At 52.0% G+C, this 26115-nt stretch overlaps 1 protein-coding gene across 3 annotated transcripts in view; it reads left to right on the forward strand.

Annotated features, from left to right (window-relative positions):
* Window positions 1–826: 826 nt before the first annotated feature.
* CDC42EP4 (CDC42 effector protein 4) overlaps window positions 827–26115 on the forward strand; it is a 41248-nt gene continuing 15959 nt past the window's right edge. The window contains exon 1 of one of the 3 annotated variants that reach the window (XM_012453798.3): window positions 827–908. The gene's annotated coding sequence lies outside the window, so the exon portion shown is untranslated. Of the gene's footprint in view, window positions 909–15022; window positions 15090–16061; window positions 16102–26115 lie in introns of those variants that run through there. The other 2 variants (XM_012453794.3, XM_012453795.3) reach the window with 2 other exon arrangements.

Consider the following 26115-nt stretch of genomic DNA (forward strand, 5'->3'; position numbering starts at 1 on the left):
TGAGGACACAGGCAGAGCTTGGAGTGATGACGCAGCAAGCTAAGAAATGCCAGGGATTGCCTGGAACCCTCGAAACAGACAGAGCCGAGGATGAATTCTCCCCTAGAGCCTTCAGGGGAAGCACAGCCCTACTGATACCTTGATTTTGGACTTCTAGCCTCAGAACTGTGAGAGAGGACATTTCTGTTGGCTTAAGCGGCCCAGTTTGTGCTAATTGGTTTCAGCAGCCCTGGAGAATGAATGAGCTACTCTCCTGTGAGCTCCAATGTTCATCTTTTCTCTCTGGGAGTTTAGGTTCAGTAAACTCCCAGACTCTAGCAGGACCCCAGGACGGCCCCTCGGGGACCCTGGGCTTCCCCTCCACTCCCTTCCTCTTCCTCCCTGCTCTGGACCCAGCTGTCTTAGATTTCTGTAGAAAAGCACCAGCCAGCCCTGGATTCAACTGGCAGCTACGCAATACTTGTTTTCCTGTTTCTTCCCAACCTTCTCTGCCTTTTAAAATTGTTTCCACCCCTCACTAAGAGCCAAACAAGTCATTCCCCAAGGTCAGGAAAAATGCTCACCGGCCTTCAACCTGCAAAATATTAATCACAGATGCTGGGACCGGAACTCCGGGGCCTCTCCCCTGTCATCTGTGTCCAGCTCTGGGTACAGGCAGGGGGTCTGGGGAGCACTGGGGCACTGGAGGTGGGGCGCAGAGGGAGGAGGCAGGACATGCTGCTTTCTTGGCCTGGCACAGTACCTGGTACGTGGGGAGGCAGGGCAGGCTTCTATCCTGGTGCCTGGGCTCACTTCACCCTCGCTCTGCTCGGGAGTGCAAAGGACAAGGCTAGTCTGCATTGGCCAACCTCCAGTAGAACCCAACGGTATGACTAGATGGAGGAAACGGAACTCCATCAAGGATGTTGGTAAGTGTTAAACGCTTCCCCCAGCACTTTGCATAAGTTAAATCACTTAACCTTACTAAGGCAGGAGCAGGAGATACGGAGATGCTGAGGAACTGTGGGAGGTAACGGAGCTCGGGTCTCCAGGGACATCCCTAATGCCTGGGGACGCTCCCACTCCAGGCTTGAAGAGGGCTCTGCTTTTGAGGTGATGGGATCTGCCCACTCTCTTGAAGAAGACCGAGCAGAGGCAGGGTGCAGTGGCTCACGCTTGTAATCCCAGCACTTTGGGAGGCTGAGGCGGGTAGATCACCTGAGGTTGACAGTTCAAGACCAACCTGACCAACATGGAGAAACCCTGTCTCTACTAAAAATACGAAAAAAAAAAAAAAAAAGAATTGGCTGGGCATGGTGGTGCATGCCTATAGTCCCAGCTACTCAGGAGGCTGAGGCAGGAGAATCGCTTGAACCCGGGAGGCAGAGGTTGCGGTGAGCCAAGATTACACCATTGCACTCCAGCCTGGGCAACAACAGCAAGACTCCGTGTCAGAAAAAAAAAAAAGATGAGCACAGCAAAGACCATTCTCAGACCCAAGACCTGGGCTGCTGCCATTCCACACACTCTTCCACGGAGAACATTATTGCTCCAGTGGGAGGCTCCTCAGACGACACAGAAACAGCTTTGGCAAACTAGGTGGTGTTTATGTTTGTGGCATCTGTGGTGAAGGGATTTGGCCAGCCACAGGAAAGATCTGGGAAGGTTCTAGAAGATACGCATGAATGGGAAGGACAGGAGGTCAAGGAAGTCACCTGAGAAGTAGCCCTGACGTCATGTCTTGGAAGGGGCCTGTGGGGGAAGGACAGAGGGAGGCTATGATAACCACATCTGTTTGCTGTTTTTCAGGCAGGCTCCCCACCCCCACCCTGCCCTTCCCACTGCAATCAGCTAGCTGCCTATGCTTGTCCAGCCTCATCCTCTTGCCCAGACCAGTCCCGCAGACACTGGGACCGTGACTCAGAGGCCAGGCACATGGCTGTTGTGTTCTGCTGGTTCTTCAGGTAGCAGGGTGGGCTGTTAAGGTCAGGACACTATGATTTCACCCCGGAGGGTGTTCCTGGGGTTCCACCCTGGGGAGCTTCCTCTGCACAGCCTGGGGGTGGGGAGCAAGGGGGCACCCTCAGTTGGCCAGGGAGCAGGCAGCAAGGACTGACCTGAGAGAAGCAGGCTACATGCTAGCCAGGCTTGGTGGAGTGCGCCTGTAATCCCAGCTACTGGGGAGGCTGCGGCAGGAGAATCGCTTGAACCCAGGAGGCGGAGGTTGCAGTGAGCCGAGATCGCGCCATTGCACTCCAACCTGGGTGACAGAGCGAGACTCCATCTTCAAAAAAAAAAAAAGAGAGAAGCAGGCTGCATGCAAGGAAAGTCACAGCTCCACATGGTGAGTAATGGCAGCTGACACTGGGTCTCAGAAGGGGGGACCCAGGAAATGGGTCAGCTGGAGGGCCCCGCCTCCTAAAGGGGGCAGCTCTCACTGGCTGCTGCCATGGGGAAATCAGAGCCCAGTGCTGTCAGGCTCTTCTGATTTTTTTAAGAACCAGAAATCCAGTTTTATGTAAATTCCCCTTATGCTTAAATACTAGCAACTAAAAATAAATGTTTTTTAAACACTGTCTTGGCAGATTGCATCTTCTAAAAATGACTGCCACAGTATCTCCCACCTTACATGCCCCAGACACACTTCCCATCAGGAGGGGGTCCACACTCCTTCCCTTTGACCCTGGGGGGAGGGGCTGGTGACACAGCAGAGGTGATGCCATGTGACTTTCAAGGATAGGTCATGGTTATGGGTTGAATAGTGTCCCCCTCAAAAGATGTGTAAGTCCTGGCCAGGTGTGGTGGCTCAGGCCTGTAATCCCAGCATTTTGGGAGGCCAAACTGGGTGGATCACTTGAGGTCAGAAGTATAAGACCAGCCTGGTCAAGATGGTGAAATCCCATCTCTACCAAAAATGCAAAAAAACACTAGCCAGGCGTGGTGGCGGGCACCTGTAATCCCAGTTACTCAGGAGGCTGAGGCAGGAGAACTGCTTGAACCCAGGAGGCAGAGGTTGCAGTGAGCCAAGATCGCACCATTGCACTCCAGCCTAGGCAACAAGAGCGAAACTGTGTCTCAAAAAAAAAAAAAAAAAGGGCCAGGCATGATGGCTCATGCTTGTAATCCCAGCACTTTGGGAGGCCAAGGTGGGTGGATCACAAGGTCAAGAGATTGAAACCATCCTGGCCAACATAGTGAAACGCTGTCTCTACTAAAAATACAAAAATTAGCTTAGGGTGTGGCATGTCCTACTCGAGAGGCTGAGGCAGGAGAATCGCTTGAACCCAGGAGGTGAAGGTTGCAGTGAGCCAAGATTGCGCCACTGCACTCCAGCCTGGCAACAGAGCAAGACTCCGTCTCAAAAAAAAAAAAAAACATAGTTTCCTGGCTGTCTTGGGACTCTGGAGCTTGGCACTTGGCTGCCATCTTGTGAGGAAGCCCAAACTGCCCCAAGTGGAGAGACCGAGGCAGGTGTTCTGGCTGACAGCCCAGCTGAGATCGCAGCTGACGGCTGGTACCACCCACCAGACATGTGAGTGAAGATGACCCAGATGGTTCCAGCCCCTAACCACTGAGTCACCTCTCATCTTTGAGTCTGCCCAGCTGAGACCTCTTGCATCAGGAGCAGAAACAAGCCATTCTGTGTGCTGTCCAAATTCCTAAGACTCATTGACGCCAGAGGCATAATAAAGTGGTTGTTTGGGGAAGAGTTTATTTGGCAGTAATTGTGGATGCTAGACAGAATGTATCTTTAGGCTGCCTCCGATCATGTTAAGAGGAGGCAACTGGTGTGCCTTTGGAGAAGACCAGCAAGTCTGCCTGTGGGTTCTGAGAGTCTAAAAGCTGCCCGAACTGGAGCCACATCAGGGGTGGCGGTGAATTAAAAAGCAGGGAAGGAATGGGGAGGACATGAGGTAAGGTTCAAGGGCAGGATTGTGAGACAGGGTTTGTGAACAAAAAGTCACCCTCTACTAGCAAAGACTCCATTTCAGGAGCCCAGATGTCAAGTTTTTTGTTTGTTTGTTTTTTTGAGGCGGAGTCTTGCTCTGTCTCCCAGGCTGGAGTGTAGTGGTACGATCTCAGCTCACTGCAACCTCTGTCTCCTGGGTCCAAGCGATTCTCCTGCCTCAGCGTCCTGAGTAGCTGGGATAACAGGTGCACACCACCACATCCAGGTAATTTTTATATTTTTAGTAGAGATGGGGTTTCACCATGTTGATCAGGCTGGTCTCAAACTCCTGACCTGGTGATCCGCCTGCTTTGGGGCCTCCCAAAGTGCTGGGATTACAGGCGTGAGCCTAAGCCTGGCTTTTTGTTTTTTGTTTTTTGTTTTTTTTGAGACAGAGTCTCACTGTTGTCCAGGCTGGAGTGCAGTGGTGCGATCTAAGCTCACTGCAGTTTTTGCCACCAGGTTCAAGTGATTCTCCTACCTCAGCCTCCTGAGTAGCTGGGACTACAGGCACCTGCCGCCAAGCCTGGCTAATTTTTGTATTTTTAGTAGAGATGGGGTTTCACCATGTTGGCAAGGCTGGTCTTGAACTCCTGACCTCAAGTGATCTGCCCACCTTGGCCTCCCAAAGTGCTGGGATTATAGGCGTGAGCCACCATGCTCAGCTTCTAAGAAATGTTGTTTGTCAGGACACACATGTGGAAGAGGGGCCTCTGCAAAGCTTAGGACTCCTGCAGCCCCACTGGTGTGGGAGTCTAACAGGGTTTCTGAAAATCAAATGAGCTACTACATATAAAATTCAGAATAATACCTAGGTCTTATGGAAACTGTACTGAGGGCTTATTATTGTTAGGGTTAGCATTGTGGTTTTTCAGACAGTTTCCTGAAGGCTTAGGACCTCCCAGAGTTACCCCAAGAACTGCATCGAAAAAGGCAGAGCAGGCCAGGAGCGGTGGCTCTCACCTGTAATTCCGGCACTTTGGGAGGCTGAGGTGGGTAGATCACAAGGTCGGGAGACCCCGTCTCTACTAAAAATACAAAAATTAGCTGAGCGTGGTGGCAGGTGCCTATAATGCCAGCTACTCGGGAGGTTAAGGCAGGAGAATAGCTTGAACCAGGGAGGTGGAGGTTGCAGTGAGCCAGATCGTGCCACTGTACTCCAGCCTGGTGACTGAGTGAGACTCTGTCTCAAAAAAAAAAAAGAAAAAGAGCAATGGGGGGATGGAATCCTCATCCCACTTCACCACAGAGTGGGACCACCTTGATCTGTTTTATTTCATGTATGTTTCACTTGCAAGGTGGCTGAGGAAGGAACTCCCTGTTTACAAAAATAAAACGTTTGAAAACCACTCATGTAGTAGAAGCATGGCCCCTGGGTTAGGGGAGTTCATGTCTCTCATCCCAGATTCTGCTAGTAGCTGGCTGTGTGCCCTTGGACAAGTCACTTGTCTTTTTTTTGAGACAGCTCTGTTGCCCAGGCTGGAGTGCAGTTGCACAATCACGGCTCACCACAGCCTCAACTGCCTGGGCTCATGCAGCTCTCCCATCTCAGCCTCTTTAGTAGCTGGGAACACAGACATGCACCACCATGCTTGGCTAATACATATTATTATTATTGTTTGTAAAGACAAGGTCTTACTATGATGCCCAGGCTGGTCTCAAATTCCTGGACTCAAGCAATCCTCCTGCCTTGGACCCCTAAAGTGCTGGGATTACACGTGTGAGCCACCGTGCCTGACCTTCACTTGACTTCTTTGAGTTTCATTTTTCTGTTTTGAAAACTGAATGGCTCAGGCGATCCCTAACACTAAATCACTCTCCTTAAGTTAGCCAAATTCTTTGTTCATGCAAAAGAGAGAAATATTCTCTTCCACACATTTTCATGTAATTCGTTTATTACAGATTCAATTACAAGGCTCCTAAGCCTCGTCACCGTATCTCTCTGTCCTTGTTGCCTCTTGGTGACCTTGCATGAGCTGAGTTTTGCTTTGCTAGAGGACTCCCAGGCCACAGCTCAGCTGGGATTTCACTGGCTACTCAGAAACACGGCCAGGCAGGGGCTGGGGTCCAGGCCCAGGGCGATGCATTCCCTGACTCCTCATTCCTAGCTGACCTAATGTGTCTTTTGCCTTCAAATACAACTGCTATCTGGAGAGCAACTGGCTTGTAGAGGTAACAGGGGGTTAAAGAGTGGAGAAAACTCATGCCCTGTAGTGTCAAGCCATCAAGCTGGGAAGTATAAATTAGCCTTGACAATCAGACTAGGATGAGACATTGTTATGGCTCAAAGGCTTCCTAGGACCAAAGGACACACACACACACACGTGTGCACACACACATGCATACGCACACACACACGCCAACACTCAGGAACTGAAAACTAGAGAAGAGAAAACAAACTCCATAGCCACAATAACAAGCTTTGACAATTACATCCAGTTTATAAATACCTTTTCCTCACTCTCCCCACAAAAGAGGACACAGCGATGCCCGGCCCTTCTCCCTTCTCACTCATTCTTTTTTCTTTTTGTTTTTGTTTTGTTTGTTTGTTTTGAGACAGAGTCTTGCTCTGTCGCCCAGGCTGGAGGACAATGGCGCCATCTCAGCTCACTGCAACCTCCACCTCCCAGATTCAAGCAATTCACCTGCCTCAGCCTCCCAAGTAGCTGGGACTAGAGGCACACGCCACCATGCCTGGCTAAATTTTTTAAAATTATAGTAAAAAATTATTATTTTTAAAATTATAGTATAGCTGGCCCTATCTCACATGTATCTTAAAGCCCATTTTCTTCCAGCAGAGTCTCCCTTTCTGTGCCGAGGGTGGCTGGGAAAATGCAGGGAGACCCTAGGGTCAAATAGAATTATAGAAGCATGAGAAGCTTACCCAAGGGTATGGGATTTTGGGGGCTTAGTAAAAGGAGAAGGAAGGAGGTGGGAGTGTCCCCAACAAAAGATACAGACACTAGATCCTCCTGATTTGAGGAGGCTGCTCCTTTAAGCCCCGGGTACATCTGGGCAGCGGTGTCACATCACATCGGGATGGAGAGAATGCTGAGTGATGCCATCAGCTCTCGTAGTCTTCACCCCTAGGCCATGTGCTGAGCTCTAGGAAGAGAGTCAATGGGGCCTTTGGTCTAAATGTGGGCTTGTGGGGGAGCAAAGGGTGAGCGGGGCAGGTGGTGATTTGAGCCATCACTACGGCTTGCTAAGAGGTGCCTTCAGGCAGGGCGAGTCTATTCTCTCTGAAACAATGTAGACCCCTCCTGAGCACACAGGACCCTGTCTGCTTGGTGAAGATCATGCCAGTTTCCCCTAGCAACCTCCTCTTGCCCACCACAGCTCAGTATAGCAACAGGATCATTTATGTTTCAGCTGGAATCTTCCTTTCCCTACCATCTCGTGGTTCTGTGGCTGGAGCCTGACCATTTACGTGTTTCTAACCCAAGATCTGGCCTCACTAGCTGCATAATCTTGAGCAAATTACTCGGTCTTTTATGGTTGTGGTTTTGTGTTTTTTTGTTTGTTTGTTTTTGTATTTTTTTTTAGACGGAGTCTCCCTCTGTCACCCAGGCTGGAGTGCAGTAGCACCATCTTGGCTCACTGCAATCTCCGCCTCCTGGGTTCAAGTGATTCTCTTGCCTCAGCCTCCGGAGTAGCTGGGATTATAGGTGCATGCCACCATACCCAGCTAATTTTTGTATTTTTAGTAGAGACGGGGTTTCACTATGTTGCCCAGGCTGGTCTCAAACTCCTGACCTCAGGTGATCTGCCTGCCGCTCAAGTGCTGAGATTACAGGTGTGAGCCACTGCGCCAGGCCTTTTCTGTTTTTTATCTGAAATGGGAATCATAATAGCAACTACTTTGTAGATTTGAGATGCAGAAATCCTTACGTAAAGTACTCTGTAAATAAAGTGCTGTAGAAGTGGCCCTGTCTTTTCTAAGTGATCCTTATTTAAGTCCCATTTGCCATTGAGCTGGGCTCTCAGGAGAGGCCTTTTCTGGATACAAACAGAAGTGCCTTCCTTCCACCTAGTCTCTTTTCTTTCCATTCCTCTGAGACCTTGAGGCCTTCTGGCTATCACTGGCTATCCTTCAGCAGAGTTGGGTCTCCGCCCACCCTTCCCCAGAGACAATGACATAAGGGGGGCTCCTCTGGGTGAGCCCATCAGAGCCTGAGTCCTTTATCAGAAGCACGGGACTGCTTCTTGCAGATAGTGCTGTTGGCTCAATTCTCAGAAACACTAACACAGATGGCCCCATTCTGTGGCAAGGATGAATGCTCAGGATGAAGCTTATTCCAGAAAGTCTAACTGTCTAACTTGGGTTTTTTTTGTTTTGTTTTGTTTTTTTGGCGATAGAGTCTCGCTCTGTTGCCCAGGCTGGAGTACAGTGGTGTGATCTCGTCTTACTGCAAACTCCACCTTCCGGGTTCAGGCGATTCTCCTGCCTCAGCCTCCTGAGTAGCTGGGATTACAGGCGCCTGCCACCACACCAAACTAAATTTTGTATTTTTAGTAGAGACAGCGTTCACCATGTTAGTCAGGCTGGTCTTGAACTCCTGACCTCAACTCCACCCGCCTCGGCCTCCCAAACTTAGGTCCTTTTAACTTCAAAACCAGCCAGCGTCCAAGTAGTGATGCCTTGGTGTGGTCCTAGCTTGGGGCTGAGTTCTGACCTGCATTAGCCACCAACCCCATGCCATCAGCATGAGTGGGTTCCCATGTGGTCTCCATTGTGCAAATGAGGTCTGGCCCTGGGGGAGCTCAAGGGACTTCTCAAATCACACAGTGACAATTTGGATTTGAACCCAGGATCATCTGGCCCCAGGGCCTGTGTTTCTAACCTGGACCTTCAGGCCCTTAGAGCACCAGGTGGAATCCTCTGCTCAGAGGCATGGCTGGGTGTCCCCATTTTTGCCAGGAGTCACAGTGGGTGAAGCTCTGGGCTTCGGAAATCCAGGGATCACCGGAAACATTCCTTCCAGGGACCCTGCTTGCAAGTTTTGCTGCTGTTAGTTGAGTTCCCTGCTAATTTGCTCAGCAGCCCAGCGCTCTGGCTATGTCTTTCTTGCCCACTCTTTTCTCCCTTCTGGATGAACAAGACATTTAATATCATCTCCTACTTTCTTGGAAATGTCCCAGCTCCGTGGTCAGGAGTGGCCTGTTAATAACCTGACAATGCACAGTGACAGATTCCTGAGTAGGGCGTGGGGAGTTCTGGCTCAGTCTGACTTTTCCCTGCAGAGGGAAGGAGGGAGCCACCGTACCCAGAACCCTAAAGCTCGGCTTAGTAACAACCTAATGGTAACTAGGGCCTTCCCTCAGACATTTCAGGAAGGAAGATCACAGGCTTTATCTCCTTCTTTTCTTCTGATAGCCTCTGACGGCCTGAAGTATTACCATGCCCCTTACAGGTATGACTCAAAGCGATAAGACAACTCCTCTAAGGTCACACAATTAGTAAGTACAACCCAGGTGTTCCGAGCCTCATGTCTGAACGCATTTCCTGTAAATTTCATGACCTCTCTGCTCTGCTACCACTCCTTCACACACCCTACCCCTTCTTTGAGCTCAGTTCAATCCTATTTTCACCTCCTGCCTCCAGAGAGTCCCCAGCCTTGTGAACAGCCTCTCTCTGGGCCAGGGGACCTCCAAGATACGGCAGCTTCCCTCACCCCCTGAACCTATTTGTGCTGTGAACCCTTAGGAGTTGCCATTCTGGGAGGATGTGTGACCCCGTGGGCCAGTAGAGCTCATTTCAGGGAGGGAGTGACCACACGGAGCTTAGACGGAGGCAGGGATTGCAAATGGAAGGAGGGAGGGATGTGGGCTGTGGACCCTGCTCATTCGTTTGTCTAGCAAATGCACTGTGTGCCAACCCACACTGGAGGTTCACACATGAACTGGACACCACCCTGTCCCCAAGGAGCCCAAGGGGAAATCCTATTGCTTTCCTCTCTAGGCCTGCACTGGCTGCCTCAGTCCCCTGACGTGTGTTAACTCCCTCAGAAAATAAGGGTTCCGCATCTGAAAGAGCCCAGAGGCAGGTCCTTTCCTCCCCGTCGTGGCTGGGGAGTCCTGTCTGGAGCCCCTGGCACTCTGCCAATGGTTTGGTATCTTCAGGATTTTCCCACCTGCTCAGCAGGTTGCCCCAGCCCCAGAGGGCTCCAGGTGGTTCCCAAGAACAGGGAACCAAGGCGTGAAAGAGCCTCTCTCTAGCAGTCATGGGAGTGAACAGCCCAGTGCCAGGCCACCCCAGCTGATGAGGGGGACCTGGATCACCAAGGTTCCACCCAAACTGTGCTGACATCAAGTCCCGGTGACACCTTGAGGTTCAGTCCAGGAACATCTTGTCTCATCTCAGGAAGGGGGCAGGGACTCAGAATAGATATGGAAGCCGGGTACCGTGGCTCACACCTGTAATCCCAGCCCTTTGGGAGGCCAAGGAGGGAAGATCACTTGAAGTCAGGAGTTTGAGACCAGCCTGGCCAACATGGTGAAACCCCATCTCTACAAAAAAAAAAAAAATTAGCCAGGTGTGGTGGTGGGCAACTGTAATCCCAGCTACTCGGGAGGCTGAGGCAGGAGAATCGCTTGAACCCAGGAGGCAGAGGTTGCCGTGAGCCGAGATTGCACCATTGCACTGCAGCCTGGACAAGAGCAAAACTCTCAAAAAAAAAAAAAAAATAATAATAATAATAATAATAAGGAAGTAGGACTAATCAACTTCTTAGAGCTGGGACAAAACAATGTGAACTAAAATGCCCAGAATTCAATGTTAACAAACACTGGAATGTATTATGTTGGTGCAAAAAAGTAACTGCGGTTTTTGCCATTAAAAGTAATGGCAAAAACCGCAATTACGTTTGCATCTGCCTAATATGTGTTGGGGGGGCAGGTGGATATTAGGGAGGGGCAGGTCCATGAAGCTTGCAGGCCCAAGTCCCAGAGGCAAGCCCCAGCGGCCCCAGACAGGCAGAGACACACGCCTAGGCCTAAAGGCTTATAGGTCAAGTTACACCAAGGGTGCAGTTAAGACCTCAAATCCCTCTCCAAAGTCGGGGGCTTAGAGCCTGCCAGAAATGTCAAGTAGGTAGGTATTCAAGCCTCAGCTATTTTATTTTGTTGATTTCCTCTGGTTACTCATAGACAGCTCTAGCCTAAAGGTTTGGAGCAATGCTTAGCTTCAGCTGGAGAGAAAGCCACAGGTCTGGGATTCCCACCATCAAAGAAAATGAGCACTTTCTTCTAATCTCCCGGGATGCAGTCTAGAAGCATCTACTGACCTTGAAGCAGCTTTCTACTCTACTCTAGGCATCCTGAGGGCAGGGACTGGGCTTCCTTGTCTTTGTCCCCAAAGGCAAACCTTCTCTGTTGTTAAACGTTTGTGGAAGGAGCCTGAATTAGGATAAGGAGCGGAATTACAAAAGGGCCTAACGACTTTGTCCTGGAGGTGTGCTTTATTGATGTGGAAGATAATTGGGAAAGTCAAAGCTAAAGGCTTGCAAAAAGAAAAACAGATTACTTTTTTTTTCTTTTTAAATTTTTTTTATAAAGACAGGGTTTCACCATGTTGGCCAAGCTGGTCTTGAACTCCTGACCTCAGGTGATCCGCCCGCCTCGGCCTCCCAAAATGCTGAGATTACAGGCATGAGCCTCCGTGCCTGGCCGGAAAACAGATTACTAACAGCCCTAAGAAAGCCAAAATAGTGTATTGAAAATGGAAGGAAAGAGATGGGGAGAGGGACAGGGCTCAGAGAAAATCAGAAACATTTTTTGATTTTGTTTTTAACTTAAGCTGTGATTTCAGGAGAAAAAGGTTCCGAATGCCAGGAACCGGGGAAGGCTTCCACCTGGAAGCAGTGTTGTATGAGGGGACCCACTGGGGGCCTTCATGTGCCCAGCAAATGGCCAGGTGCCGGCTAGAGTGCAGTGGCGCAATCTCAGCTCACTGCAGCCTCAGCCTCCAGACTCAAGTGGATTCTCCCACCTCAGCCTCAGGTGTGCACCACCACATCCGGCTGATTTTTACATATTTTTGTAGAGATGGATTTTTGCCATGTTGCCCAGGTTTCTCTTGAACTCCTGGGCTCAAGCGATCTGCTGGCCTCAGCCTCCCAAAGTGGTGGGATTACAGGTATGAGCCACCGCGCCCAGCCTACGTGATCTCTTTTAATATTCACCCCAGTAGGGGAAGGTAGAAATTGCTCATTTTACAGATGGGGAAGCTGGTGGATAGAGATTGCTCATTTTACAGATGGGGAAGCTGGTGGATAACTTGTCAGCTCATAAATGGCAGAGCTAGAATTCCAAGCCCGAGGTGTCTCCAGACCTCTATCCAGCCAGCCTCTCCCACAGTCTTGTTGCAGCTCCTACTTGTTTTGAAGATGCCTTTGGCCCCAGGTCATGATGACAGCAATCAAATTCACTCTGGTTGCTTTCTAGTCATTTATCAGGCTTTCACACCTGATATCTCATTCCTCTTTACATCCTCCAGATGAGGCTAGCAGAGGGCTCCTGTGCTTTTTGGACACACAGGGAGAGCCAGGTCAGCCAAGGGTGGGGAGGTGGGAATCAGTGACTTCCCCATGTGAAAGAAAATAGAATCTAGGGACCCCACATTCACTATGTCAAAGGGAAAGTTTAATCCCAGCACTTTGGGAGGCTGAGGTGTGTGGATTATTTGAGCTCTGGAGCTCGAGACCAGCCTGGGCAACATGACGAACCCCTGTTTCTACCAAAAAAAAAAAAAAAGCACAAAAATGTAGCTGGGCATGGTGGCGCACGCCCGTAGTCCCAGCTACTCAGGAGGGTGAGGTGGGAGGATCGCTTGAGCCTAGGAGGTCAAGGCTGTAGTGAGCTATGACTGCAGCGCTGCACTCCAGCCTGGTGCAACACAGCAAGACCCTGTCTCCAAAGAAAAGGGGCAAGTTGAGCTCGGAAACCACAAAAACTGCTTTCCTTTTGTTCCCAGATAGCTGCAATTTCACAACCCTGTCTCATAGCCTAATTTCCTTTGCTCCCCATAGATGTACTGAGCAGGAGGCAACGCAGCACTGACTTTTTCTTCCACTCCCGCTCCCGCTTTCACATGTAAAATGTAGATTTACAGAGGCTAAATCAGAGCCCCTCGTGTTTGTAACGTCACTGCCTTTCCTCCCGCCCTCTTCTTTTCCTCTCCTGCTTGCTCTTTCTCTTTTAAATACGGAAGTTCCCAAAACCCTTTTTGGGAAAAAAAAAGGTGATTTTTCCCTGGTGGATCCTCAAACTTGGCTAACTAAACCTCTATTTGATTAAGACCTGCCTCAGTCACTTTTTGATTTACACCCATGATGACCTGGCCAGGGTTCGAATCCACATGTTTGCCTCCCAAGTGGCTCTGAACCCCACCTTTTCCTCTACGTGTCCAGTTTAGAATTTGATTTTTTCTTTTTTTTCTTTTTTTTTTTTTTTTTTTTTTTGAGAGTCTCCCTCTGTCACCCAGGCTGGAGTGCAGTAGCACCATCTAGGCTCACTGCAACCTCTGTCTCCCCGGTTTAAGCAATTCTCTTGCCTCAGTCTCCCAAGTGCTGGGATTACAGACGAATGCCACCACGCCCACGCCCAGCTAATTTCTGTTTGTTTGTTTTTTTTTGAGACGGAGTTTTGCTCCTGTTACCCAGGCAGGAGTGCAATGCAACCTCCGCCTCCTGGGTTCAGGCAATTCTCCTGCCTCAGCCTCCTGAGTAGCTGGGACTACAGGCACGCGCCACCATGCCCAGCTAATTTTTTGTATTTTTAGTAGAGATGGGGTTTCACTATGTTGACCAGGATGGTCTCGATCTCTTGACCTCGTGATCCACCCGCCTCGGCCTCCCAAAGTGCTGGGATTACAGGCGTGAGCCACTGCGCCCAGCAATTTCTGTATTTTTAGTAAAGACGGGGTTTCTCCATGTTGGCCAGGATGGTCTCAAACTCCCGACTTCAAGTGATCCACCCTCGTCGGCCTCCCAAAGTGCTGGGATTAAGGCGTGAGCTACCATGCCTAGCCCAGAATTTGATTTTCACATCAGTATGGAGTGGCTACACCATCAGATCTCAAGAGCTGGTTGCAGCTGCGCTGCAGAGGGAAAAGGAAATGCACACTCCCCAGAAAGCAGAATGTCCCTGATGGCTTAGAAACCTCGAAGCCATGGGGAGAATCTGGGGCCTCCACACTCACTTCCTTTAAAACCCGAGGGTGGGGGTCGGCTAGAGGCAAGGGAACTTCCACGTTGCACCTTGTCCACTTTTCGTTTGCTGACTACTTCGCAGCTGGCATTGTACCTTGGTAATGATCATTTCAGCTGAAACTATTCCTCTAAAAAGAATGGAGCCCGAGGCCTGCCTCCTAGGATTCAGGCTCTGGGACTCAGGAGCTGACCCTCCTTGACGTTCACTTGGAGCAAATTTAGCCTCAGCTGATACTTAGGCGGCAAAGGCACAGACCTGGGGATGCGGGAAGCTCCAGGGCTGTCACCCTGCAGAAGCACTTCTGACGCCCACTCCAGGCCTGGCCTCGCCTCGGGGCTGGCCAGCTCCTCCGCGCTCCCTCGTTTCCAGAGAGAGTCTGGGATGGCACCCACGAAGCTAGTGGCGCCAGCCCTCCCGCCCCCATCTCCCGACAGTACTGGAGCCAGGTCTGAGAGGGAGCAGGAACGAAGAACGCCACCTGGGCTGGGGTTCTTGGTTTCCTGTCATGGCTCGAATAGGGAAGAGCTTTAAGAGAGCCTCGCGCCAGGCCCCCGGAGGGAGACGCACCCCTAGCCCTGGGGACCCCAGCGCGGGTTCGCGGCCGGAGCGCAGGCTGCGGCGGGGGTGTCTCCCGGAAGCCGGGCGGGCCCAGGCTGCCCCGTTGGAGTTGGGAAAGTCTCGGGCTTTCAGTTTGAACCTAGGAGGCCGAGCAGCCGGGCAGAGGTTCCCGACGGCCATTGGCTGCGGCGGCGCCGTGACATCAGCGCGGAGGGGCGCGGGCGGGGCCTGGAAGGGGAGTGTCCTGGCTGCTCCCAGCCCCGAAAGCCCGAGAGCCAGAGGGAAACAAACGCCGGCGCTGACGGGGGCCGCCAGCCCCGCCGCCGCGCGGAGCCCACGGAGGGGACAGCGCAGCCGCCCCGGCCCGGCGCTCTGGTCTCTGGGGACAGAGGTAGGCGACGCGCACCGGCCCCTGGCTGTGGCAGCCCCCTTCGCGCCGGGAGGCCTGGGTGGGCTCAGCTCCGGGGGCTCGAACCCCACTGTGGGGCGGAGAGGATCGAAGAAGCTGGGGGTGCGGGGCTGCAGGGCGGGGAGAAGGGCGCTGAGTCCCCAGTTCTTGGCGCTCGCGCTTCTTTCCGGGCCCGCCGCGGTGCCTGGACCCGGAGCCGCGCACCCAGTGTCCTGGCAGAGCGGGATGTGCGGGGGGCGGGGGTGGCAGGGAGCCGGGCGCGGTGTCGCCGGGACTCGATTTCCTCTCTCCACGCTGCAACTCGCTGGCCTGGCCGAGGGCGCCGTTGTCGGGGCTGGGGGCGGGTTTTAAAGGGCCCCCCCTTCCCAGGAATGGGGTGTGTGTCGGTGTGGGCTGGAGCGCAGCCATCGGCGGCGCGCGGCCCTCGGTCTCCCCGAGGGGGGCGTGTGTGCGCCCCGAGTTCTCCATGAATAAGAACCGAATTATCCGCCTGTTCGGGCACAGGCGTGTACACACCTCTCTCTCGTACACACACTGCAGCACACGCCACCCAGGGTCACCCGGCCGGGGAGAGAGATGGACGGAGCTGCCTGGAAGGGAATGGCCGAAGGAGCAAATGTTCCCCTGTTCCCCCACCCCCGCCCCGCGAACCCTTCCCTCCCACGCCGGGCTCCCGCCCCGCCCGCTCCCTCGGCAGCCCCCGAGGCCGAGGCGCCTCCTGGCCGGGTGAGGCCCAGCCGAGCCGCCGGCCCCTTTGGAGCCGTGGTGACTGACGGCCTCGCACCGGGTCGGTGCGCCCCGATCCCAGCGCGCTCCGCCGGGTCGCAGGCGGGAGCGGCCGGTTAATGATTTAATCGCCCGCTTGGGGCGGGTGCGCGCAGATCGGCCGGCCCCGCCCCCTCCCCGGAGCGCCCCCAGCCGGCGTTACAAAACTGCCCCCTGCCCCGGGCGCGTCCCCCAGGAGCCGTCCTGCCCGCGGGGATCCCGGCCGCCGGTGAGTGCCCCGGTCGGGAGGGCTGGAAAGCTGGACGGGAGCCAGGGCTGAGGCTGAGCCGACTTCCTGGGAGCGGACTGAAGTACGTGTGTGTATGAGTGTGTGTGTGAGAGAGAGAGAGAGAGCGAGCGAGCGAGGGAGCCTGGGGGAGGGGTGCTCTCTGCTAACTCAAACCAGGTTCCTTGTGTTTTCCCAGTGACTGCGGCCTGGGCTTTGGAAGTTTTCTTTTTCTCCCTGGGAGAATGGAGGGGAAATCCAACGCCCTTTTCTTGTTGCCTCTGGAACTTCTCTCTCTCCACGACTCCCACCCCTTGCAACCTGACCAGCTCCCACATCCCTTGCTGGATGCCCGGTGCCCGTTGTCTGCCCGGGTAGCTGAGCAGCTGGATCCCAGTAGAGTCCTTTGGGATCCCCTTCGCTGCGAGGCTCCCTGCCCTCCCCGGAGGGGCCCGGGTGCCGGAGGGAGAATCTCTCCCGTCCGAACCCCAGCAGCCATCTGGACCAGAGAAAGGTCCCATCCAGCGAGTGTAAACAATGAGGGGTGGGTGACAGGGGCCTCCTTCGAGGCAACTTCTTTGGCAGTCTGGGTTTCCAGTAACTCCCGAAGCCCCCGCCTCCTTCTGAGGCTGGGATGGAGGAGGGACCACCAGCAGGATGGACTGAATTTTAAGAGAACAAAGAACAGGCCACAAAGGAAGGGACTGCTGAGCTGCGGATTTCTCCTAGAAATCGCGAGTTGGCTGGGACTGAGCCTGGCCCTGCGAGAGCCCCCGGCAGCCCCAGGGCTCCTGAGGCAATAACGGGGCGTCCACCAGGCTCTCCTGAGGCTCCATCTCTGCTGGGAAGCCGGTCCCTGCCGAGTGTGGGGGTGCCTTGCGGGTTCCTGCTCTGTCAGCTGCCCAGTGTGAGCTGCCCATGTGGCTGACTGATTAGTGAGGTGGTTTATCTCCTCTGAACTTGGACTTTGCCTCTCCACTCCTGGAAGACAGCTGCTCCTTCCCACAAAGGGGGTTCAGTGAATCTGGGGAGGTCCCAAGTGGATTCCCAGGCATCCTGGTGGTGCCCTGCAGGGACCAGGAGGGGGCCACTGTGACCATGTGGGCGGTGATTCTGGGGTGAGTCTCAGCGCTTCCCCTTCGAAATCTCCCTGAGGTCCTAGGGTCGCCGAACATGGAGGGCGGCTTGTCCTGCTCTGCTGTACAGACTAGGCCCGGGCTTTGAGCAGTTCTTCCATTTTCTAGGGTTTCCACCTCCCTCTCTTTTGATTCCTCTTATCTTGCCCACCCACCGGTGCTTGTCCCCACCCCTTGTACCCTGTCTCCACTGCTGCTGCCTCTGGAACCTGGCAGTGCCTCACAGGACTGAAGACCAGGGAGCCACCAGCAAAGGGCGGCGGGGGGGGGGGGTCTCATGTTTAAAGCCAGGTCAGGGGAGCAAGTGTTGACCTGGGAGAGGGATCTTACACCATTCTTTTGATTTTTAAAATAATTTTTGTTTATTTGAGACAGGGTCTTGCTCTGTCATCCAGGTTGCAGTGCAGTGACATGGTCAACGCTCACTGCAGGCTGGACCTCCTGGGCTCAAGCGATCCTCCCACTTCAGCCTCCCGAGGAGCTGGGACTACTGGTGCCCGCCACCACGCCCAGCTATTTTTTGTAGAAGCATGGTGTTGCCATGTTGCCCTGGCTGGTCTTGAACTCCTAAGCTCAGAGGATCTTCTCCCACTTAGGCCTCCCAACGTGCTGGGCTTAGAGGTATGAGCCACCACACCTGGCTGACCTTTCTTTACAAGTGCGGAGCTTCTCCAGAATGGTCTCGGGTTAGCAGTGGCCCAGGGCTTCTAACCCCTTCCACCCCTTTGGAGTGATTGATTAATTTCTGTGGCCAGGACTGTCTGTGCGCAGGTGTGGCTGAAAGGTGTTTGATGTTGGCCCCTCCCTTTCTCCCTCCCCTACCCCCCCACCCCCCCACATTTGGATTGGGTTCCAATTGAAGAAGTCAGAAGCCAGAGCAGCCAGGGTTGCGCTTGGGTAGCAGTGTAAGTCTAGCCTTCTGCGTTCTCATTCTGGTTCTGCAGACTCAGAGGAGCTTGTCCCTGTTGGGGGAGGGAGGAGTCCATCCCTTGGAGGAATGGGGAGCTGGGTTGATGCCAGAGATAAGGCTTGTGGGCGGAGGGAGAAGGGTTGAGCAATCTTGCCCTGGAAACAGAGCTGACCTGAGCTCTGCGTAGGTCTTCTGACCTATGTACTGGAGGCTGTTTCTCAACCATGAGGAAAAGAACCGAATTCTGGAGCTGGGGACACTTTGAGGGGTCATCCGACAGAGTGTCCTGAAGGTCATCTCCAGTCAGTGCTTCTGGGGTGCTCCAGGAAGGCGAAGCCCATGCCTGCCCTCTTTGGGCAGGGAACTGGATGGTAGTGCTGGAAGGAGCTGGCAAGTGGCAGTGGACACAGCCCTTTATTGCTTGCACTGCGTTGGGAAGGAAAGTCAGACATTTACGGCCGGGCACGGGGGCTCACGCCTGTAATCTCAGCACTTTGGGAGGCCAAATCACTTGAGGTCAGGAGTTCGAGACCAGCCTGGCCAACATGGCGAAACCCCGTCTCTACTAAAAATACAAAAATTAGCCTGGCGTGAGGCATGCACCTATAATCCCAGCTACTGGGAAAGCTGAGACATGAGCATTGCTTGAACCCGGGAAGCAGAGGTTGCAGTGAGCCAAGATCACATCACTGCACTCCAGCCTGGGCGATAGAGTGAGACTCCATCTCAAAAAAAAAAAAAAGAAAGAAAAAGAAAAATTCAGACATTAGTTTCCCACATTCCCGCTCACTGTGCCCCTGAAGCTCCAGCTTAAAATACGCCTCCTTGAGGAACCTTGGGCTTCCTTCCAGCTAAGTTACGTTGGAGTCTTCCCCCAGGCACTGCCAGCTTGCATCCCTGGGCTCCATGCCAGGATGGCAATGCTGGCATCCAAAGCCCTTTGCCAGGAACAGGGCACCTGGCCATCTCCACTCAGCCTCCATTCAAGCTGAGAGAGAGTCTCTGTTTTGGGACTCAGGTGAGCACAGTTTGAGGTGTGGTCGTGAATGAAGGCTTACAGTCTTAACCCACCTATAAGGAACTGCTCTGCACACCTAGTGTTTCCCCTTCACCCCAAAGATGGAACTGAGGGCATCTGAAAAAAACCAGTGTCAGGCAAGAAGGATCCCTGGATGTCTGTCTCGATCAGAGCTGCTTCAGCCACCATCTTCTGCTTTGGCCGTCACGGTAGTGGAGGTTGTCTGGGGTAGCCTCCAGCCTCCCAGGATGAGACTCCGGGTTCTCCTTTTGCCTGGGCCCCTGCAGTTCTGGCAGTCACTGAACTTGGTCTGGAGACCCCAGCTTTGAATCTCTCCAGGTGTGCCAGCAAAGCCAGGTTCTGTGTCCCAGCTTCTCTTCCCTGCCCGCCCTTCCTCTCCACCTCAGGTCCTCAGTCAGTGCAACCCTTCTTCTTTCCTTAGACTGTTGCCTCTGACCCTGAAGCATCAGAAAGGGAACTGTTCCCCCCACCGTCCTGGAACTGGGTTTAAGGCTTTGTCAAATGGTACAAGGAGTAGACAGCTCAAGAGAGCCCAAAAAGCACTTAGGAGCTTACAGTATGCTTTGTGGATACCTCTAAGGAGAATCTGGTTAGGTCCAAAGGATCAGGTTATATTTTATTGGGGATTGATCATGTTGAAGTTTTGTGCATTATTTTTTGTTTTGAGACAGGGTTTTGCTCTGTTTCCCAGGCTGGAGTGCAGGGGCGTTATCACAGCTCACTGCAGCCTCAAACTCCTGGGCTCAAGAGATCCTCCCACCTCAGCCTTGAGTAACTGAGACTACAGACATTTGCCACCATGTCTGGCTATTTTTAAATTTTTTTTTTTAAGAGATGGGGTCTCACTATGCTGCCCCGGCTGGTCTCAAGCTCCTGGGCTTAGGTGATCCTCCCGCCCTCCACCTCTGCCTCCCAATGTGCTGAGATTTCAGGCGTGAGCCGTGAGACATGGCGCCTGGCCTGCGCATTATTTGTTGCTAGTAGCACCCAGGGTCCTGCAAATTCCTGAGTTATCTTTTACCCTTATCCTAGGGAGGAATGGAGGAGCTTCTCTTTTTCCCACTTCCACTTCACCATCTTGTCTGAGAGAAGCCAGACTCCTCCCTCTGGCATCATTAAAGGTTAAAAGGTGACTCAATGAGGGAACTCAGGAAAGAAACCAGACCCGAGGGTTTCCTGCCCCCACTCCTGGCAGAGACTACAGAGGGAGGGCAGAATCTGTCCCTGGGCTTCAGCAGCTTGGGGGATCCTTCCGCTGCATCAGATAATCCTGGGAACTCCAGGACTTTGGAGAGGGTCAACCCATTATCTCAGCCCATATCTTACATTGCAGACTTTTGATTTAGGTGGCCTCAGGTGGGTGTTCTCTATGAAGTTTGGGAAGTGACAGTGGCTAGAGTGTCACTGGGTGTGACAGCATCATCTTTATAGCGCATGTGGAATAGTGCTCACCCCTAGCACAGCACTTGGGAGGTACGTAATGTTACCAATTTCTCTGAGAGATAACAAGGAAACTGAGGCACAAATAACTTGCCCCACATGGCAGGCCAGCTTGTGACCCAGGGAGTGGGGCTGTTTGTCCCCAAGCTCCAGCAGGGCCAAGATGCAAGGTTTGCCTGCCTGCTCTGGAGGGACTTTAGATCTGCCAGCCTCCCTCTGGAGACCCCCAGGTGTCCTTGAAATTCCCACTTCTCAGCCAAGCACTCTTAGGAGAGGCAAAGTGAAACCACACAAGGCCTGGCAGATCTGATTTCAAGCACAGCTCTTTCTTCTGCGACCCCGAGCAGGAGGGAGGCACCCTGCTGTCCAGTAGTAGCACCACTCCCAGAGGAGGAGGGCCTGGACTGTGTGGGGGCAGTGGGGTCCCCCACGAGGCAGCCATCCTGCCTGGCCCAGATCTTCCCTCTGCTGCTGGCTGGCGTGGGAAGCACGCATTTCCAGGAAGCGCCCTGTAATCAAGTGAAGTTGCCGGATGCCCTTGAGTCACTGGCTCCTCATCATCTTGACTCCTCCATTGTCGATTCCGGTCACTCCCAGGTCTTGGCTCCTTTTTATTCCCCTCTCTGTGCTGTTTCTAATTCCCAGGCGGTGAGGAAAGGTTTCTCCTTCATCTCCTGCCGACCTCCTTCCCCCTTGGCCCAAAGCCTGTGGTTCTGGGGTGAGGTGAGGTTAAGGAAGAGGTGGGTTCAGGAATGAAGATGGAGACAAGGGGGGTGGCCAATTCCCAGCCCTCAAGGAGCAGGGGCCTATCCTGAGTGGACCTGGGGTGCTGGGCTGTGGACTGTATTTCCCAGGATTAATCTACCCATTCCTTGGAGTGGTGGGGAATGAGGTGCTCAGACCACAGAGATGTTAACCTGAAGTTGTGTGCAAAACTGCATATCCTGTGCGCTCAGGCATCCATAGCCTTTTTCAGCTTTCCAAGGCTTGAGCCCCAGGGACGCTTATGATCCATCCCCTGCCCCCCTCCCCCTGCTGATGTTCCTTATGGTGGAGTGGAAAAAACCCAGAGCCCAGCACATCTGGATTCTTGTCTCTCTCTGTCCTTACCAACTGTGTGACTTGGGCGAATCACGTGCCCCTCTAAGCCTCAGTTCTCTTATCTGCAAGCTGGGGATGATAATGATAACCCTGTGGGATTGTTGGGAAGAACACATGAAATAAAGTCTTTCAAATGCCTAGGACTGTGTAGTACTACAGAGTTTGAAGAAAGGCAGGCTCTGGTGGCTCGTGCCTGTAATCCCAGCACTTTGCAAAGCAGAGGCAGGAGGATGGCTTGAGCGCAGGAGACTGAGGTTATAGTGAGCCAAGATTGCACCGCTGCACTGAACTCTAGCCTGAGGGACAGAGCGAGAGAGACCCTATCTCAGAAAAAAGAGGCAGTTTAATCAAAATAAAGCATCTAACACAATGCCTGCTGCAGAGGAAAAAGCTCAACAAGTCTTAGTTTATTTCTCATGTTTATTTCTCTTAGTTTATTTCCATGACCTATGGCCCAGGAATAGTTACTGCAGAGAGTCTGGGGAAGGGTCTACCACTGAGGCTAGGTAGGGTCTAGAATAGTATTTCCCAGAGTGGGTTCCTCAGCACACAGTCTTGCTATCTGTTGGGATCCACGTGGGGAGATGTTACTCCAGAGTGTTCTTGATAATGAGTCACCATTTAAACTAGACTAGACTCCTTATGCTAGATCTTCCAGCAATTAAAGGGTAAATTATTTTAAGCCATAGTGTGTTTTCCCATAACTCAGCCTGGCTGAGTGAGTTATTGGCATCATTTTCCCATAAACTGTAAGAATCGTGAATTCCTTAAGGTGGTGAATACTTGTGTGAGATTCAAATCACAGTGAGCAGGATGATCAGTAGGAGTAGCCCCAGGACGGTGCTGTCAGTAGGAATGTGACACTAGTCACGTATGGAACTTTCTGCTTTCTAGGAGCCATTTTAAAACTAAAGAAAGGGGAAATTAATCTTTTTTTTTTGAGACAAAGTCTCACTCTGTTACCCAGGCTGGAGTGCAGTGGCGTGAGCTCAGCTCACTGCAACCTCTGCCTCCTGGGTTCAAGTGATTCTCCTGTCTCAGCCTCCAGCGTAGCTGGGATTACAGATGTGCACCACCACACCCGTCTGATTTGTTGTTGTTGTTGTTGTTTGTTTGTTTTGAGACAGAGTCTTCCTGTGTCGCCCAGGCTGGAGTGCAATGGCTCAGTCTCAGCTTACTGCAAGCTCCGCCTCCCAGGTTCAAGCAATTCTCCTGCCTAAGCCTCTTGTTGCTGAGATTAAGGTGCCTACCACCACACCCAGCTACTTTTTGTATTTTTAGTAGAGACAGGGTTTCACCATGTTGGCCAGGCTTGTCTTGAACTCCTGACCTTATGATCTGCCCGCCTCAACCTCCCAAAGTGCTGGGATTACAGGCGTGAGCCACCACGTCCAGCCAATTTTTTGTATATTTAGTAGAGACAGGGTTTTACCATGTTGGCAAGGCTGGGCTCCAACTCCTGACCTCAGGTGATCCACCCCAAAGTGCTAGGATTACAGGTATGAGCCATTGTACCCAGCCAATTTTTTTTTTTTTTTTTTGAGATGGGGTCTCACTCTGTCACCCAGGCTGGAGTGTAGTGGCACCATCTCACCTCACTGTAACCTCTGCCTCCTGGGCCTAAGTGACCCTCCCAACTCAGCCTCCCAAGTAGCTGGGACCACAGGCTAGAGCCACCACACCGAGCTAATTTTTTGTAGAGACAGGGATTCGCCATGTTGCCGAGGTTGGTCTCAAACTTCCAAGCCCAAGCGATCTGCCCACCTTGGCTTCCCAAAGTGCTGAGATTATAGGCATGACCCCCCACCCCTGGCTGGGGAAATTAATTTAAATAATATGTTTTATTTATTTAACCTAGTACATCCAAAATATTTTCACGTCCATGTAATTGTAAAACTATGAATGAGATATTTTCCATTATTGTTTATACGAAGACTTCCAAATCCAGTGTGTATTTTATACCTGTAGCACGTGCCAGCTTGGATGCTAAATTTCATAAATACTAGATCAATATTGGGATTTTATAAAATTTATGGTTGAAAATATCGATTCACATACTCTGGTTGTTCCAAACATATATAAGTTTTCCAGTAACTGAGTCAATTATCAGTTGCTTGTTTGTTTTTTCAGACAGAGCTCATTATGTCGAGCAGGCCCAGGCTGGAGTGCAATGGTGCGATCCCTGCTCACTGCACCTCCCAGGCTTAAGTGATTCTCCAGCCTCAGCCTCGCCAGTAGCTGGGATTATAGGCATGTGTCACTATGCCCAGCTAATTTTTGTATTTTTAGTAGAGATAGGGTTGCACCCTGTTGACCACGCTGGTCTCGAACCCCTGACCTCAAGTGATCCATCCTCCTCGGCCTCTCAAAGTGCTGGAATTACAGGCATGAGCCACCATGCCCAGCCAATTATCAACTTCAAATGTAAAATAATTGAAATAAAAAATTCTGGCCAGGTTGTGGCTCATATCTGTAATTCCAGCTCTTTGGGATTACACTTGAGGCCAGGAATTGTATTTTTTTATTATTATTATTATCATTTTGAGACGGAGACTCACTGTGTTGCCCAGGCTGGAGGGCAGTGGTGCAATCTCGGCTCACCACAACCTTGGCTTCCGGGGTTCAAGTGATTCTCCTGCATCAGCCTCCTGAGTAGCTGGGATTATAGGTGCCTGCCACCGCACCCGGCTAATGTTTTTTTTTAAGTAGAGATGGGATTTCACCATGTTGGCCAGGCTGGTCTCAAACTCCTGACCTCAGGTGATCCACCTGCCTTGGCCTCCCGAAGTGCTGGAATTACAGGCGTGAGCCACCATGCCCAGCCAATTATCAGCTTCAAATGTAAAATAATTGAAATAAAAAATTCTGGCCAGGTTGTGGCTCATATCTGTAATTCCAGTTCTTTGGGATTACACTTGAGGCCAGGAATTGTATTTTATTTTATTACTATTATTATTATCATTTTGAGACGGAGACTCACTGTGTTGCCCAGGCTGGAGGGCAGTGGTGCAATCTCGGCTCACCACAACCTTGGCTTCCGGGGTTCAAGTGATTCTCCTGCATCAGCCTCCTGAGTAGCTGGGATTATAGGTGCCTGCCACCGCACCCGGCTAATGTTTTTTTTTTAAGTAGAGACGGGGTTTCACCATGTTGGCCAGGCTGGTCTCAAACTCCTGACCTCAGGTGATCCACCTGCCTCGGCCTCCCAAAGTGCGGGGATTACAGGTGTGAGCCACCATGCCCAGCTGAGGCCAGGAATTTTAAGACTCGCCTGGGCAACACAGTGAGACCCCCATCTCTTAAAAAAAAAGAATAGCCAGACATAGTGGTGCACACCTGTAGTCCCAGCTACTCTTGAGCTGAGGTGGGAGGATCACTTGAGCCTAGGAAGTTAAGGCTACAGTAAGCTGTGATCGTGCCACTGTACTCCAGCCTAGTTAACAGAGCAAGACCTTGTCTCAAAAAAATTAAATTAGGGGCCGGGCGCGGTGGCTCAAGCCTGTAATCCCAGCACTTTGGGAGGCCGAGGTGGGTGGATCACGAGGTCAAGAGATCGAGACCATCCTGGTCAACATGGTGAAACCCCGTCTCTACTAATACAAAAAAAATTAGCTCGGCACAATGGCATGTGCCTGTAATCCCAGCTACTCAGGAGGCTGAAGCAGGAGAATTGCCTGAACCCAGGAGGCGGAGGTTGCGGTGAGGCAAGATCGCGCCATTGCACTCCAGCCTGGGTAACGAGCGAAGCTCCGTCTCAAAAAAAAAAAAAAAAAAAAAAAAAATTAAATTAAAAATTCAGTTTCTTAGTCACACTAGCCACATGTTAAGCCTTATGTGGCTTATGGCTGCTGGATTAGATGCCAGAGGTTTAGGATATCACTGTAAATGCCAGAAACAGAGATGCATCATTTCAGTGGTATTATTCAACATGGTATTGGCAGTGTAGCAAATAGAAAAAGATAATGAGGAATGGAGGAGGCACAATTATTATTAGTTGCAGATGATGAGCTTATCCACTTGCAAAGCCCAAACGATTCAATCGTATGGTGGATTAGAGAATGTAAGGCACTATCAGCTTGGTGGGGTGGCCATTAAATATATTGGGGGGGAAAGGGTAGCTTCCCGCCGGGTGCAGCGGCTCACACCTGTAATCCCAGCACTTTGGGAGACTGAGGCAGGTGGATCACCTGAGGTCAGGAGTTCAAGACCAGCCTGGCCAACATGGTGAAACCGCATCTCTACTAAAAATACAAAAATTAGCTGGTTGTGGTGGCTCATGCCTGAAGTCTGAGGCACAAGAATTGCTTGAACCTGGGAGCTGGAGGTTGGAGTGAGCTGGGATCATGCCACTGCACTCCAGCCTGGGCAACACAGTGAGATTCAGTCTCAAA

This window comes from Aotus nancymaae, unplaced genomic scaffold, assembly GCF_030222135.1.
Source record: "Aotus nancymaae isolate 86718 unplaced genomic scaffold, 86718_ANA_hifiasm-v0.15.2.pri h1tg000089l, whole genome shotgun sequence".
In the NCBI taxonomy this organism is placed as follows: Eukaryota; Metazoa; Chordata; class Mammalia; order Primates; family Aotidae; genus Aotus; species Aotus nancymaae.